The following is a 14,796-nucleotide window of genomic DNA, read 5'->3' as shown; positions in this document are numbered from 1 at the left end:
TGCATGGCAGGTGAGGGTGTGTGCAGCCTCATGGAGTGGGCACAGAGGTGAGGCCCCTTCAAATGACCCAGACGTGGGGGGTGCTTGAGGACATGTTCAAGCACACATCTCTAGGCTCAGGGAAGCACCAAAGTCAGAGGTACCAAGAATGTAAGCCAGACCTTCTATTCTACTAGCCAGAGTCCTGTGGTGGTTGTCCCAGTACACACCTCTGAGTCGCAGGCACAACAGACCCTATGGCCTGGGGGTGTCAGAGCCAGACTGCTCAGATGGCAGTTTAGGGAGACCAAGTTCTTGGGACAAACTTGGAAAGAGGACATGTCAGCCAGGCTTGCCCAGAACAAAGGTGGATGGTATGGGAGCGGCGATCTGCTCGCCCAGTGTACCTGGAGCCCACGGCACACTCACGTATAGGGCCTCTTGGGGATGCTGGTTCTAGAAGTATAGAGGAATGCGGGAGGGTGGCAGGAGAGCCTGGAGCTCTCCCAAGGAACTTTCTCACTAAAGATGAAGGGCTGTCCACAGGCACATAAAAACAGCTGTAGAGTCAGGAGCTCTGAGGACCACAGACACTTTTCCCTGGGTCAACTTCTGCTTCTTGATTCACACAGCCAGCCAAGTGCAGGCTATCACTGTCAAGGCTTTGGGGGGCTGTCCTTACTTTGTGTTCTGAAGTAAGGATGGAGCCCAACCTAACTCCTGGAAAGCAAGGCCCACACACCATCAGCATGTCACAAACTAGCACAAAATAACACAACCTGGTAGAGAAAGTAGGACCCATCCACTAAGACAAACCAGACCAAACCAGTAACAGATGTGAGAGGACAACTGCAGCCCAGGAGTCGAGAGATGAGCAGGAGCAACGTGGAAAGACCCCAGGGCAGGGAGTATTGTAGATGATCCAATCTGTGCAGCAGAGGGGGCCAGGGACAAGGCTCCAGGACGCCTGTGCGACCCTGAGACGTCACACACAGGAGGGAGGGCCGCAGCAAGCCCCACAGAAGACTCCAAAGAGAACATCTGAAGAGCCAAGAAAGGCACAACCTGACCACTCCTGCAATCAGCCAGACCAACCCGCTGGTCCTGAGGGCTGTCCAGCCAGGGGTGCTGTCCTGAACAGCGCCCCACAGGTCGGGGTGGACAATGTTCAAGGGCCCTCTGCCTGCACTGGGGGAGGAGGAGATAAAGGTGATTGATTTCAGGGTTCAGGTAGAACTGGGGGGTCACTTAGGGAGGTCCATTCACAACCAGTGGCTACAGTGCCATCTCAGCACTCCTTCCAAATGACAGACCACCTAGAGGAAAGCTGCGTGACATGGGAGGTGCCACCTGTCTCCAGAAACAAGAAAAGCCATAAGGAAGGAAATTATGGACCTTCTGGCTGGTTTTCTTGCTTATTTATTTTTTTTTATATTTAAAGATTTATTTTATGTTTATGAGTTTTGCCTACATGTATATATGTGCACCATGTACATGCTGGAACCTGCAGAGGTCAGAAGAGAGCGTTGGATTCCTGAAACTGGAGTTAAAGATAGTTGTGAGCTGCCATGTGGGTGCTGGGAACTGAACCCAGGTCCTCTGGAAGAGCAACAAGTGTCCTTACCCCAAGCTGTCTCTCCAGCTCTATTTTATTTTTAAGAATTTTTTTTAAATTTTCTGTGTAGAGTGTTTAGCCTGCACGTATGTCTGTGCACCATGAACATGCCGGAAGAGAGAGAGAGTTACACACGGTTGTAAGCTATACATGGGTGCTGGGAACCGAATCCAGGTCCTTAACAGCAATGGCTGCCCTGACTGGTTTTCTTTATGAAGAACTTCTGACAAGGAGAGCCCCTTTCCTTCCAGGCAGAAATCCAGGGGCAAGCACTGTAAATAGTCACAGGATCAGATGGGCAGCCACCTAGTGCAACTTCCTGTCCACGATCCTTTCTCTACTTCTCAATCCACTGCCACCTGCAAAGGAATTCTAACAAAGACAGAGAAGTCGGCCTGGGTCCCCACCGTGGGGGCCGAGGACACAAAGGCCTCTGGGTCAATCAAAGGTCAATTCTCAGTCAGTCATACTGTGTGTGCACACAGGACAGATGTTTGTCCCTGAACTGTCCCAGTTTGATATGACTAGAACAGAAAGTGAGGAGACCAGTGCACGGGAAATAAAGACAGTCTGTTTTTACAGTGGACCCCAGGAACGCCACCGAAGGAGACTTCATCTCTGCCAGCAACACGAGCATCTTCAGATACAGATGGATACAAGAGAACAGGGCTAGACCCCTTCCCAGAACACTCACCTCTAGGCCAAGACTCCCGACACCACACCTGTCGCCAGCAGACTTGTGTCAGGACACCCTGCTACTGAGGGCACACTCCAGGAATACAGCATGGACTCCTACTTGGGGCCTCCACACCAACAACTCTCACGGGCTGGTGGTGGCCTGTTTTGTGGCATGAGGTAGTTTCCATGCACAAAGCTACAACACATGGTTTTTTTCAAACAGTTGAGGAGAAGAGTTTTTTTTTTTTCATTTTTATTTATTTATTTATTTATTTATTTATTTATTTATTTATTTATTTATTTATGTTTTCTATTATCAGCTTGATAGAGTACAAATCCTTATCTTAATAGTGAAATGTTTCATTGAGGCTTGGCCCAGTGATTGAGTAAAACCAAAACTTATTAGAAGCCACAGTCATCCTAGGTCCCCCCTGCTATGTAGCCTCCCTGGTTCTGTGGGTTGCAGTCTGATTGTTCTTTGCTTTATATCTAGAATCCACTTATGAGTGAGTACCATACCATGTTTGTCCTTCTGGGTTTGGTTACCTCACTCAGGATGATTTTTTTCTAGTTCCATCCATTTGCCTGCAAATTTCATGCTATCAGTTTTTCTTTGCTGAGTAGTACTCCACTGTGTATATTGTACCACATTTTTCTTAATCCGTTCTTCAGTTGACAGGCATCTAGGTTGTTTTCCAGGTTCCGGCTATTACAAATAGTGCTGCTATGAACATAGTTGAGCATGTATCTTTGTGGTATGATTGAGCATTCCTTGGGTATATGCCCAAGAGTGGTATGGCTGGGTCTTGAGGTAGATTGATTCCCAATTTTCTGAGAAACCGCCATACTGATTTCCACAGTGGTTGTACAAGTTTGCATTCCCACCAACAGTGGAGGAGTGTTCCCTTTGCTCCACATCCTCTCCACATTGACTGTCATTGGTGTTTTGTTTGTTTGTTTGTTTTTGTTTTTGTTTTTAGAGACAGGGTTTCTCTGTGTAGCTTTGCGCCTTTCCTGGAACTCACTTGGTAGCCCAGGCTGGCCTCGAACTCACAGAGATCCACCTGCCTCTGCCTCCGAGTGCTGGGATTAAAGGAGTGCGCCACCACCGCCCGCCATTGGTGTTTTTTGATCATAGCCAGAGGAGAAGAGTTTTATTGTAGAAATGAGGAGAGAACAGCTAGAGTCATCTGGATGGGTCCAGACTGAACCCGGCCATGAGGAGAGAGAGGCGGGGGGAGAGGGGAAGATGGGGAGAGGAGCTGAGGACCCAAAATGCTAAGAGTGAGCCGTGAGCCAAGAGAGAGCGTGGTGGAAATGGCTGGTTTATTTAGGAAAGAGAAGCTGGGTTGGTGAGGGTTAGGGTAGGGGGTGGAGTTAGAAATGTTGGGAGGAGCCACAGGTACTGAGTGAGCCTTGTCCAGGATTTCTTTGGCACCATTCATTATTATTATAATATTATTATCCATTACCATTTTATTATTACTACTCTCTCTCTGTCTCTGAGACAATTCAGGCGACAAACATCTGTCTCTGCCATGCTGTGCAAGAGCCTCCAAAGCCGCCCTGTGACTCACTCCTGAAAAGCTACCAAAATACTCCACAAGGCTGCCCGGGAGTCTCTGCCTACAGAGGGTGCTCTCTGATCTCGAATCCCAAGCCTAATTTAGAAGCTTGGCTGTGGCTGAGGCTCAGTGGCAGAACACTTGCTTACTATGCTCCACATTTTTTTTTGTTTTGTTTGTTTTTCAAGACAGGGTTTCTCTGTGTAGCCCTGGCTGTCCTGGAATCTCACTCTGTAGACCAGGCTGGCCTTGAACTCACAGAGATCCGCCTGCCTCTGCCTCCCAGTGCTGGGATTAATGGCGTGCCACCACCACACCTTACCATTTTTTTAACTCTTTTTTTTAAACTTGCTTATTTTTATATTATGAGCATTAGTGTTTTGCCTGCATGTCTTTATGAGAGTGTTGAGTCCCCTGGAACTGGAGTTACAGACAGTTGTGAGTTGCCATGTGGGTGTCAGGAACTGAATCTGGGTCTGTGGAAGAGCAGTCGGTGCTCTTAACTGCTAAGCCATCTCTCCAGCCCCTAAACAAATGTTTTTAAAGCTCATTTCTCAGGTGGTACTACTGGACCAGTGTGTATAGAAGTGATAGTGTTAACTGTCAACGTGATGATCTTCAGACTCACCAGGGAGACGCGTTTCCAATATTCCTGTGAGGGGTATCTTATTAGGTTAACTGAGAGGAGTGGCCCCACGCGCTGGGCCAGGGCCCTGACTACATCAACAAGAGATCAGTCTCAGCACAGGCAGCCACTGCTCTCTGCTTTTGTTTTGTTTACAGTCAGGTCTCTCTTTGCAGATGGAAGAGGTCTGGAACTTGCTATGTAAACCAGGCTGGCCTTGAACTCAGAGATCTGCCTGCTTCTTCTTCAGAGTGCTGGGATTTAAAGAGCACAGCGCCATGCCCGGCTGCTCCCTGTTTCCTGACTGTGAGGCGCACTGTGGCCGGCTGCGCCAAGCTTCTGCATACCTTGACTCCCACCGCTGTGGACTGGGCCTTGAAAACCTCCTTCTCAACTCTCTTTTGTCACAGCATTTCATTCCAGCAACAGGAAAAGGAGCTGCCGAGTACACGACAGCAGAAACTGGAACATGGGTCCTTCCTCTCTTTGATGTCCCAGTCGCCTCAAGTGGCAGCTCCGATCCACCACATGCTCCCTGTCACGATGCCTGCCCCAACACTGGCCCAAAGCAGTGGGGTCAAGCAGCTGTAGACGGAAACCTCCACATCTATGAGCCCAGGTCAACCTTTCCTCTCTGTGCCCAGCTAACACACAGTGTGGAAAATGTCATCTATAAACTGCACAGGGGCGTGGGGATACAGATGATGGGGGTGCTTACCTAGCACCCAGAAAGCCCTGGCTCCACCAATTACTGCCTACACTGAGTGTAGTGGCGCATGCCTGGAATTGAAACACACAGGTTAGAAGAAGGTGGACGAGAAGTTCAAAGTCAGCCTCAGCTACATAGGAAATTAAAGGCCAGCCAGGTCTTTCCTGAGACCAAGTCCACACAATGAATCTTCATAGACAATACAACTTCAGTGATAGGAGAAAACCAGAAACAACCCACACACTGTTTCCTGCTCTGGGTGCTTCTCTTATACTCTCTCCAGGCATCACACTTTGTTGAGGTTCATAAATCAGAGCACTACAGCCCTGTTCCTGACACCGAGGCAACCTGGATTTCAAAGATGCCTTGATTCCAGGGCCCTTCCCTTCAGGAGGGTCTATCACGCCCCAGCCACCCAGCCATGCTCCTCTCCCATCTTGCAGAACAAGGCAATGAGACCAGCCAAGTGGCCCCATAACACTGTAACGCAGCAGGTGAATACAGAAGGTGGAGCGGGGGAAGGGGACAGCAGGATGCAAGTGATCCGGTAGGAGAAATGAGAAAGGAGGGGCCTCTTAGCAAGGAGGAGGGAGGGGAAATAACAATAAAGATGTCTGAAAAAGACATAAAGAATCACACTGTTAACTATTCACTCTAAATAGATAAATAACCAGCTAACCTACAAGCTAATTCTTGTAGATATAGACAGATACACAAAAGTAAAATAACACACACCCAAAGTTTTAATGAACTTTTTCTCATCAGGGCTACCAGGTGCTCCCTTTTAAGATGCAAAGACCATGCTAACAGAACCCCAATAGTAGACATGAGAAGCCCTCTTTTGAGTTGTTGGCCAGGGCTCTCTAAGAGACTCCCAAAATATACAGCCTACTGCTGTTGCCCTTGGTTTGCACCCCCGGGCCCCCGCAGGGTTGGAAAAAGGAGCCCTACAGCTAAAGACACCATGCAGTTCAGAAACAGAGCCCACAGACCTGACTGGAAATGACTGGCGTGCCCCTCCCCCAAAGAGGAAGGCAACCGACAGCCCTGCCCGGCTATGATGCCCATGAACCGTATCAAGGACCAGCATGGCAGGATGACCTGAGGGCAGCAGTGGCACACACACCATAGTAACCAACAGACCTCACAAGAGGGAAACCAAGCCTCATGGAAACCCAGCCAAGTGTTGGGTCTACATCCCTCATCAAGCAAACTTTCTCTTTGCAAGAGAGAGATCATTACAGAAAACAACAGCCAATCAAGACGCAGAGTCGTGCATCTACAAAATTCTCTCCTCACCTAAGGCTCAGGGAACACTGCAAAAGAAACACATATTGTAAGAGCCAGAGACCAGGGAGTCTGCCGTGAGACTGTGCCTCCTAGCAACATCAGAAGCTACATCCGTAAAGTCTCACCAAGATGACACCAATGAGCATCCAAAGTGCACAGGGAAAAGCCATGAAGTCTCAACCCTACACAGAGGTGACTGAGAAAAAGCTGGAAGCAGGAGAGGAGCTCTCCCCCAGGGAAGAGTACACCAATGGTCGAACGAGTGCTAAAACAATCAGCCCCGGAAACATACAAGTAACATTATATGGACTGAATAGGTTATATTTAGGAAATATATATTTATAGACATACATTTATATATACACACACATATATATGCATGAAATAACAATTAGTAAAAAAAAAAAAAAGAAAAGAAAGAAAGAAAGAAAGAAAGAAAAAGAAAGAAAGAAAGAAAGAAAGAAAGAAAAGAAAGAAAATCAGTGGCAGGACTGCCTCCTGAGACATCACATTTGGACTGAGAAACACAGAAATACAAGGCCCAAAGAAAGCACTGAAGGCAGGTGGAGGACACTTCTTGAAGCACAGTCCTAAAAAACCAACTCCACAAGGAAATCAGCCAAAGCAGTGATCACCCTCTTGACTACCAGCGAAGACAATTTCTCGCTGCCCTACTTGATCAGGAAGGACCTATGCCTACCTTAAGCTGCACCTGCCACTCATCTCCCCCTGGGGTAGAGGAGACACGGACACTCAAGCTGGGCAGGGCAGGGGCTGAAGGAAGCTGTGCACCCGGCACCTGCTGTGGAGCACTAACACACACGGCCACACCTGCTTCTGGTGCCTGATAAGACACCACAAAGCTAGCAAGAGGACACACACACTTGCTCCAGCAAGAGGCCAGCAAAGAACAGGCCTGCACCACTGGTATCTACTGTCCTCCCACGGCTCCCCGCTGTCCTCCCTTCTTACTGGCTAAGCCAGCAATGCAGAGGTTCACAGCTTCTGAATCCCAGGTCCCCAGAGAGAAGGTGATAAAGGAACAAGAAAAATGTCTCCAGTCACTGTGTCACCACTGTGCTGACTCACATCAAAAGGAAGGAGCCACCAGAAGCCTGAGACACACAGCAGTGATGGGAAATGGACTGTAACCCCAACGGGGCGCTCGGTTCCCCAAGCCACACACGGGAGATCCCAGTGCTTCCACACAAGGTCACATGAATCTGAGTGTGCAGGCAGCACAAGAACCTGGACCCAGGTCACTTGGTCCAGGATGAGAGAGGTTAACTAAACGCCTCTCCTCGGGGACACAGCTGTGACACTGAGGATCAGGAAGGGCTGTCATGTGTCTGGACACCGAGTTCACCCGGCTCATGGACCTCAGGGTGGTCCTGGTATTTCTGTGGCCAGGAGCCAGCAGGAGTTCTAAGCTAAGCCCAAGTCAGGCCTCTCAGGGTGCCTGCCCGCTTGATGGGAAGAACTGCAGACAGCAAAAGACGAAGCTGATCTTGAAGACGATTCACAGGGACCCTAGATGTCCAATACCCCAGACACCAAGAAAAGCTAGCCCGGCCTCCTGCCTGCCTTCATCCACCGACATCGGATATGAGGAGAATGGGTACGAACTGTCAGTGATAGGGATGCTGTAAACACTTTCCTCACACAGCACAAGCCCCTTGAGGGTCACAAGCCCAGGATGCTCTCTCCCTGTTCCTGCTGTGGCACAGGCCAGAGCATAAGATGCCACCGTTCCGTCACTTTCTAAAGAGCTGCCGTCCATTCCCAGGTAGCTGTGCTCTGAGGCTCCAGTGGAAGCTGAAAGAGAATGGAACTTTGAAGCTTTCCTCTCTAAAGCATCTCTTTCAAACGATCTGAAGGAAGGAGGATGAGGGTACCCAAGGAGAAACAGAAACAGCACACACCAGGCAACGAGCAGGTTCCAGCAAGTCCCAAGCAGAGAAGCCACTCTGAGGGTCTCAGGGTGTGTGTGTGTGTGTGTGTGTGTGTGTGTGTGTGTGTCCCCAAAGGATAGAAAATCCCTAATACTTTACCAGCGGAGCCTCTAATCCAACCACAACTCTCATCACAGAGCTTTATGCTGAGGCAGGCACACACCTGCTGGTGACTACAGAGACCCTGGGCGCCCAAAGCCCTCACCTGGACGCCGGGAGCTACCATCTGGGCAGCCTGTGCTGTCTGCACCTGGGGCTGCACCTGCTGCACCTGGGGCTGCACCTTGCTGCTGCACCTGGGGCTGCACCTGCTGCTGCTGGACCACCATCGGAGCACGGACCTTGAAGGAGGAAGGAAAAAGCAACTTGGAACCTGCACAGAGAGCAGAGCACCCACTACCTGCGTGGGAGCCTTGAAGAATGGAACTTTCAGAGCTGGCAAGATGGCTGGGTGGGTAAAGGTGCCCACTGTCCAGCCTGATGAACCTGAGTTTGAGCCCTAGGACCCGTGTGGTAGGAGAGAACTGACTCCTAAAAGTTGTCCTCTGACCTCGACACTCAAACTGCGGCACCGCAGGAAACCCCCTTCCCTCACCAAATTTTTTTTTTTCTTTTTTAAACAAGAAGCCTCTCTTGGGATGAGGGATGGGACTGCAATGTCACCATGAGCTATGATGTCCACACTGTTTGTTGCCTGACCACACGGAGTGTAAAGAAATGTCCCACACCAGCCTGCCTATGAGTTGGCAGAGCCAAGTCCCACTCTGGCGAGAAAAAAGCCCTCCATTGCACACCAACCACAACCACAAGCTAAGCAACGACTTCCAGAGCTGAGCACACAGCTGGCTGCTCAGTCCCTAAGAGTGACAGTGAGAGCCCAGACTCCATGCAGGAAAGCAGGCCAGCCACGCGGCACATGGCTCAGCTGGAAAGATGACCTCGGGTGATGAAGACAGGAAACATATAACTGCGGGGGTCACCACGTGAAGACGCCACTGCACGTACAGGGCAGGTTCTGGCCAGATGCACACTGGGAGTCTCCTTAGATCTCCAAGCTACCCGGGCCAATCTTGTAGGCACCATGTCAAGGAGTGCACAAGGTTCTGGTCCCAAAGGGCTGGTTCCAGGTAGTAGGGGAGCGACTGTACCTGCAACTCACAACCCTCCAGCTGACTCTCCTTTACCCTGACATTCAGTTCAGGTGGGATCTCACAACCCCTCCAGCTGACTCTCCTTTACCCTGACATTCAGTCCAGGTGGGATCTCACAACCCTCCAGCTGACTCTCCTTTACCCTGACATTCAGTCCAGGTGGGATCTCACAACCCCTCCAGCTGACTCTCCTTTACCCTGACATTCAGTCCAGGTGGGATCTCGGTCCTGATGTCACTCAATGAGTCACAGGTAGAAGGCCACAAAACCAAGATCAGAAAAGATGCTCAAACTGCTTTTTTCATGGCAACTAGTTTTGCTGGCAATAGTCTGTTTTCTGTAAATGCTATGAGATTTACTTTATACTGAGATGCACATGAGGCAGGAAATAATTAAGTTTTCCATGAATATTGTCTCAGAAGTGAGGAGGCTAAGAAGGGTTGGGGCTGAGCTTGGTGGTAGAGCGTTAGTTTGCATGACGCTCCCAGGTTCGCCCAGCACCACAGGAAAACAAACCCACCGAAATGGACAAAGCGTGCCCTCCCACGTGGTGAGACTCCCTCTTAATCGCACCACGTGCACCAGACGTGCCACCGGCACTGCTGACCACACAGCACCACAGGAGGCGCCGCTGCTCTGCCACCAAAGGCATCGGGTACTCACAAAATTTCAGCTGCTGCTGGGCAGCGTACAGCATTGGTCCAGGGAGACCTTGTGCTTGCGACACCAAAGGCTGGCTTTGTGACTGGGGTGGGAGCTGGGCTGCCGGCTGGTTCTGAGCAACTGGGGACTGCTGAGCCTGAGAGTGGCGGCTGGTGATGCTGAGGGTGATGCAGCTGCTGCAGTGCTGGGGCAGGGCCTGAGAAGGGGAGGCTGTGGCTGCTGCATTGGTGGCTGCTGCATTGGTGGCTGGGCCTGCAATGCTTGCTGCTGTTGCTGCTGCTGTTGCTGCTGCAGCTGCAATTGTGCCATCCTCTGCAGTTGTTGCTGTTGTATCTGAGGACGAAACAGTAAACACCAGTTACAGTCAACAGCCCCAAGGGGCTAGCCTTGAACCCATGAAGCTGGGGTTAGGGAAATGGACCCAGCTTCATACCAACAGTAGCTGTTTCAGACCTAAGAAAAACCAAAGGTGTTCTCGTGTCCTGGCCACTAAAAAGATGGTTCACAACTAGCATGATTCAAGTGACACAGGTCCAGGAGGGGGTAATGAAGAAAGGCACCGTGCCACAGCAGGCAGGCCTCACGTTCAAGCAACCACAGCTGCTTGTACCTCTCCAGCAGGCTGTCGTCTCCCTCCTGGAGTGGTCGCGCGTCTGACTCATGAGGACGGCCGTAAGGACCATGTTCAGGCTAAAGACTAACAGCCAGCATGGGAAAGGGAGGTCCAAGGCCAGAGGAGGCCAGAAGATTGAGGATGTTCCTTGGTCTTTCTTCCCTCAATCAACACTTGCTAGGAAAATGGATGTGAGCATGTCTAGATTCTGACTGCAAGCCACTTCTGACAGGAGCACTTCTAGAATGACATACTGATGCCGTGCAGGACACTATCTAACAATTTTTGATTTCTGCACCCAACACTAAGAAACAAAACAGGAGTCGTAAGTGTCCTCAAAAGAAACGCCTGTTGTCGAGGTGTAGGTGAGCCCACAAGCACCCACTACAGACCCTCTGGCCCTGCACTTTGCCTGGGCAAAACAGTAGAGCTGACCCTGGTGGTGTGAGTGAAGAACAGGAGAGAACACGAACACCGACACATAGAACAGACAGACAGACACATATCACACACACACCCGGCCCTGCACCTTGCCTAGATAGTAGAACTGCCCTTGATAATATGAGCGAGGAGGACCTGGACCTGAGGGCCTGAGAGCAGGGAGCACCGGCCCCGCCCTTGCTGCAGGCTGCACTGGGTGGCCAGGCTGAGGCAGTGCTGGAGAGCTCGCTGGCGTAGTGACGATGGGGGAAAGCTGGCGGCTGACCAACCCAGCTACCACCTCAGGCTCAGAACCAGGGCTGTGATTTGGCCACCCAAACAATCCACCTTCATCTATGAGCTGCTGGAGCATGCGAAGGGGACGAAGCTACAAATCCAAAACATCAGAATCTCCGTGACACAGGACAACAACAGGACATCCAAGAGGAGCCCTGTGAGAGCCGTTATCGTGGAGTAGAGAAACCAGACCAATGACTCCAATGGCAATAACACTTGCAAAGTAAAGATGAATGGACTAAAGGGTGCACAGTGTGACTCAACGGCCACACTACAGCTTCACAAGATTCTTTTCTTTTTTTGTTATGTCTTTGTTTTTTCTTTTAAATATTACTTTGGGGAGTAGATTGCAAGGATAGAGGGAGGATTTGAGGGACGGGGAGATGAGTGGGACAGGAATGCATGATTCGAAATTCTACAAAGAATCGTTTGGAGTAAGTTTGGAGTGTCCACCTCCTTCTCCTGGCTCATATATGCTACAAGACCCTGCTACACGCAGCGGGTTCCTGGTCCAGAGTCAAGAGCCCATCTGCGAGGCCTTCCTCCTGAGCTAGGATCTACTTTTCCCTCCTGTGGGGGAAGCCCACACAGGACTGACACTTGCTCCCAGGTTCAAGGGCTACAGGACTAAGGCCAGGATAGCGACAAGGGAACTTGGTACCTGTTGCTGCTGCTTTGGTGATGCAACTTAATCAGGTGTTGTTGCTGCTTGCTGCTGGAGATGCTGCTGCTGCACCACTGCTTGGAACTGTTGCTTGGCATGGCATTCTGTTGTGCCTGGGAACTGCTGCTGTTTGCTTGCTGCTGGCTGCTGGCTGCAGTGCCGCCTGTTGTTTGCTGGAACTGCTGCTGTTGCTGCTGCTGCTGTGCTGTTGTGCAACGCCACTTGCTGGAGCTGCAAGCTGAGCTGGAGAGAGCATCTACACTTAGGCTGTGCCACCCTGAGGTGTCCCAGTGCAACACAACAAGGAGGCAGTGAGAGCCACTGCCTCCCGGCAGAGCTGCCTCTGGCTGCTGAACACTGTTCTGACCTGAGACGCGCCGAGAGGAAGCGGCACTTGTACCCGAGAAAAGAAAAGGGCCACGAGTCTATAGGCAGACAGAGCACTCAGCCTTGGAAAGCAGTATATACTATATCTCAAAACACGTCATACAAACGTCATTAGGAATTGGGTGTGCTCTCCTTGTACAAAGGTCACTCAGGCTGTGGAAGGTCATGAGCCGCACGGCATTTTTTATTGTACTCCCAGGATTTGGTCTATTCAGTCATCAAACTGGTAAACCACTTGGAATACTTCCATGTCTGAGCTACTGTGAATCCTGATAGGAACAGTTGGTAACCGTACAAGATTTTTTTAAGGCGAAACTTTCCTGGAGCTATGACAACATTCTAAACTGATTGGGATAATAGCTGTGAAAGTGTGACTATACAAAAAAGCCAACTAATAGTGCAGAGAATCTTGAAACGAGTAAAACTGTATTAATAAGAATTGTATTTTGCCAGGCGGTGGTGGGCACACGCCTTTAGTCCAGCACTCAGGAGGCAGAGGCAGGCGGATCTCTCTGAGTTCAAGGCCACCTGGTCTACAGAGAAAGTTCCAGGACAGCCAAAACTACAAAGAAAAACCCTGCCAAAAACAAAAATAAATAATAAATAAAATTGTACTTCAATAAAACTAATAGAAAAAAATAACAGATCTTTTGTATACTTAGCCCAGTTGATATCATTGTGTAAAATTAAAGATCACAACCAGATCTGGATGGGTCCAGACACCATCCCTGCAAGAGAACACTCAATAGTTCAACACAAGTATCTCTCAACTGTTACTTCTCCCACTCAAAACCCTCCCCTTAGGTCTCACATGTTGGAAGGAATATCAACTCCCAGAACTGTCTTCTGACCTCCTCCCACATACTGGCACACATAACTCTCCCCCAAAATAAATATAACTTTTAAAAATGTGGTCCAGAGTCAAGAGCCATCTGAGAGGCCTTCCTCCTGAGCTAGGATCTACTTTTTCCCTCTATGGGGAAGCCGAAGGAGAGGACTAGCTTAGCCTTGCACTGAACACCATGGCCGACACATTTAAAAACATTATTTTTAAATGAGGATAGTAATGAACTCTTGTGATTGGAGCTTACCATTCCATGGATCTGGTAACCAGGGTCAGTGGTACCAGTAACGGTTCCTTCCTTCTACACAGTGTGGACCCTCCTAACAGGACTATCACATGGGTATAAGAGCTGAGGGAAGAGCAGGCCAGGCTATTATAGGTAACACTATTAAGGCTTGCACATGGAGTTTTTATGCGAAAGTTCATTCTTCTGGGACAAATGCCCTCAAGAGTGTGGCAGCTGAGCTATAGCTTTTTTTCTTTTTCCAAGAGTTTCTCTGTGTAGCCTTAGTTGGTCTGGAATTCATTCTATAGACCAGGCTGGCCTGGAACTCACAGAGATCTGCCTGCCTCTGCTCCTGAGTGCTGGACTAAAAGGCGTGCACCACTGCTACCCAGCCTAGGCTTCATTTTTTTAAATATTTATTTTTAGTTGTGTGTGTGTGTGTGTGTGTGTGTTAACTGTATGAATGTATGCCACATGTGCCACTGAGGCAGAAAGAGCACTGGATTCTCTGAAGTTGGAGCTACAGGTGATTATGAGCCGTCCGATGTGGGTGCTGGGAACCAAACTCATGTCCTCTGGAAGAACAGGAAGCACCCTTAACTGCTCAGTCAGGTCTCTAGTCCCTGCATGCTTATGGTTTACTCACTCTTACTTTATATGTATGGATGTTTTGCTCACATGTGTTTGTGAACCTCGTGTGTGCCAGTGCTCACAGACAGAAGAGGGTGTCAGATCCCCTGGAACCGGAATCACAGATGGTCGTTAAGCACCACATGGGTGCCGGGAACTGAATCTAAGTCCTCTACAAAGCAACCAGTGCTACTAACCATTGAGCTATCCTCCAGTTCCGTGCGGTGCTTAACTTTTAGAGAACAATTTCACATTCTCGTCTGAACACACGAAGGACTGTGTCTCCACCACCAACACTGCTGTCACAGTTTCTTGTAGACACTGTCGTAAGGTTCGAGAACTTTTCCACTTCTCTTGTGTTACAGACTTCTATCTCCGATACCAGGAAAACATATGATCAATTATAAAACTCTGAAATTAATGAGGCTTACTTCATGGTTATTTCATAAACATTTATTCCATCCTGTGCTTAAATTATCATTATGTCG

At 49.5% G+C, this 14,796-nt stretch overlaps 1 pseudogene; it reads right to left on the bottom strand.

The window, feature by feature from the left end:
* The window catches only part of LOC114685720, a 63,791-nt pseudogene that overhangs the window by 8,131 nt on the left and 40,864 nt on the right, over positions 1 to 14,796 (bottom strand).

The sequence above is a fragment of the Peromyscus leucopus genome, unplaced genomic scaffold (assembly GCF_004664715.2).
Source record: "Peromyscus leucopus breed LL Stock unplaced genomic scaffold, UCI_PerLeu_2.1 scaffold_1107, whole genome shotgun sequence".
In the NCBI taxonomy this organism is placed as follows: domain Eukaryota; kingdom Metazoa; phylum Chordata; class Mammalia; order Rodentia; family Cricetidae; genus Peromyscus; species Peromyscus leucopus.
This window is presented reverse-complemented; position numbering and strand designations above follow the sequence as displayed.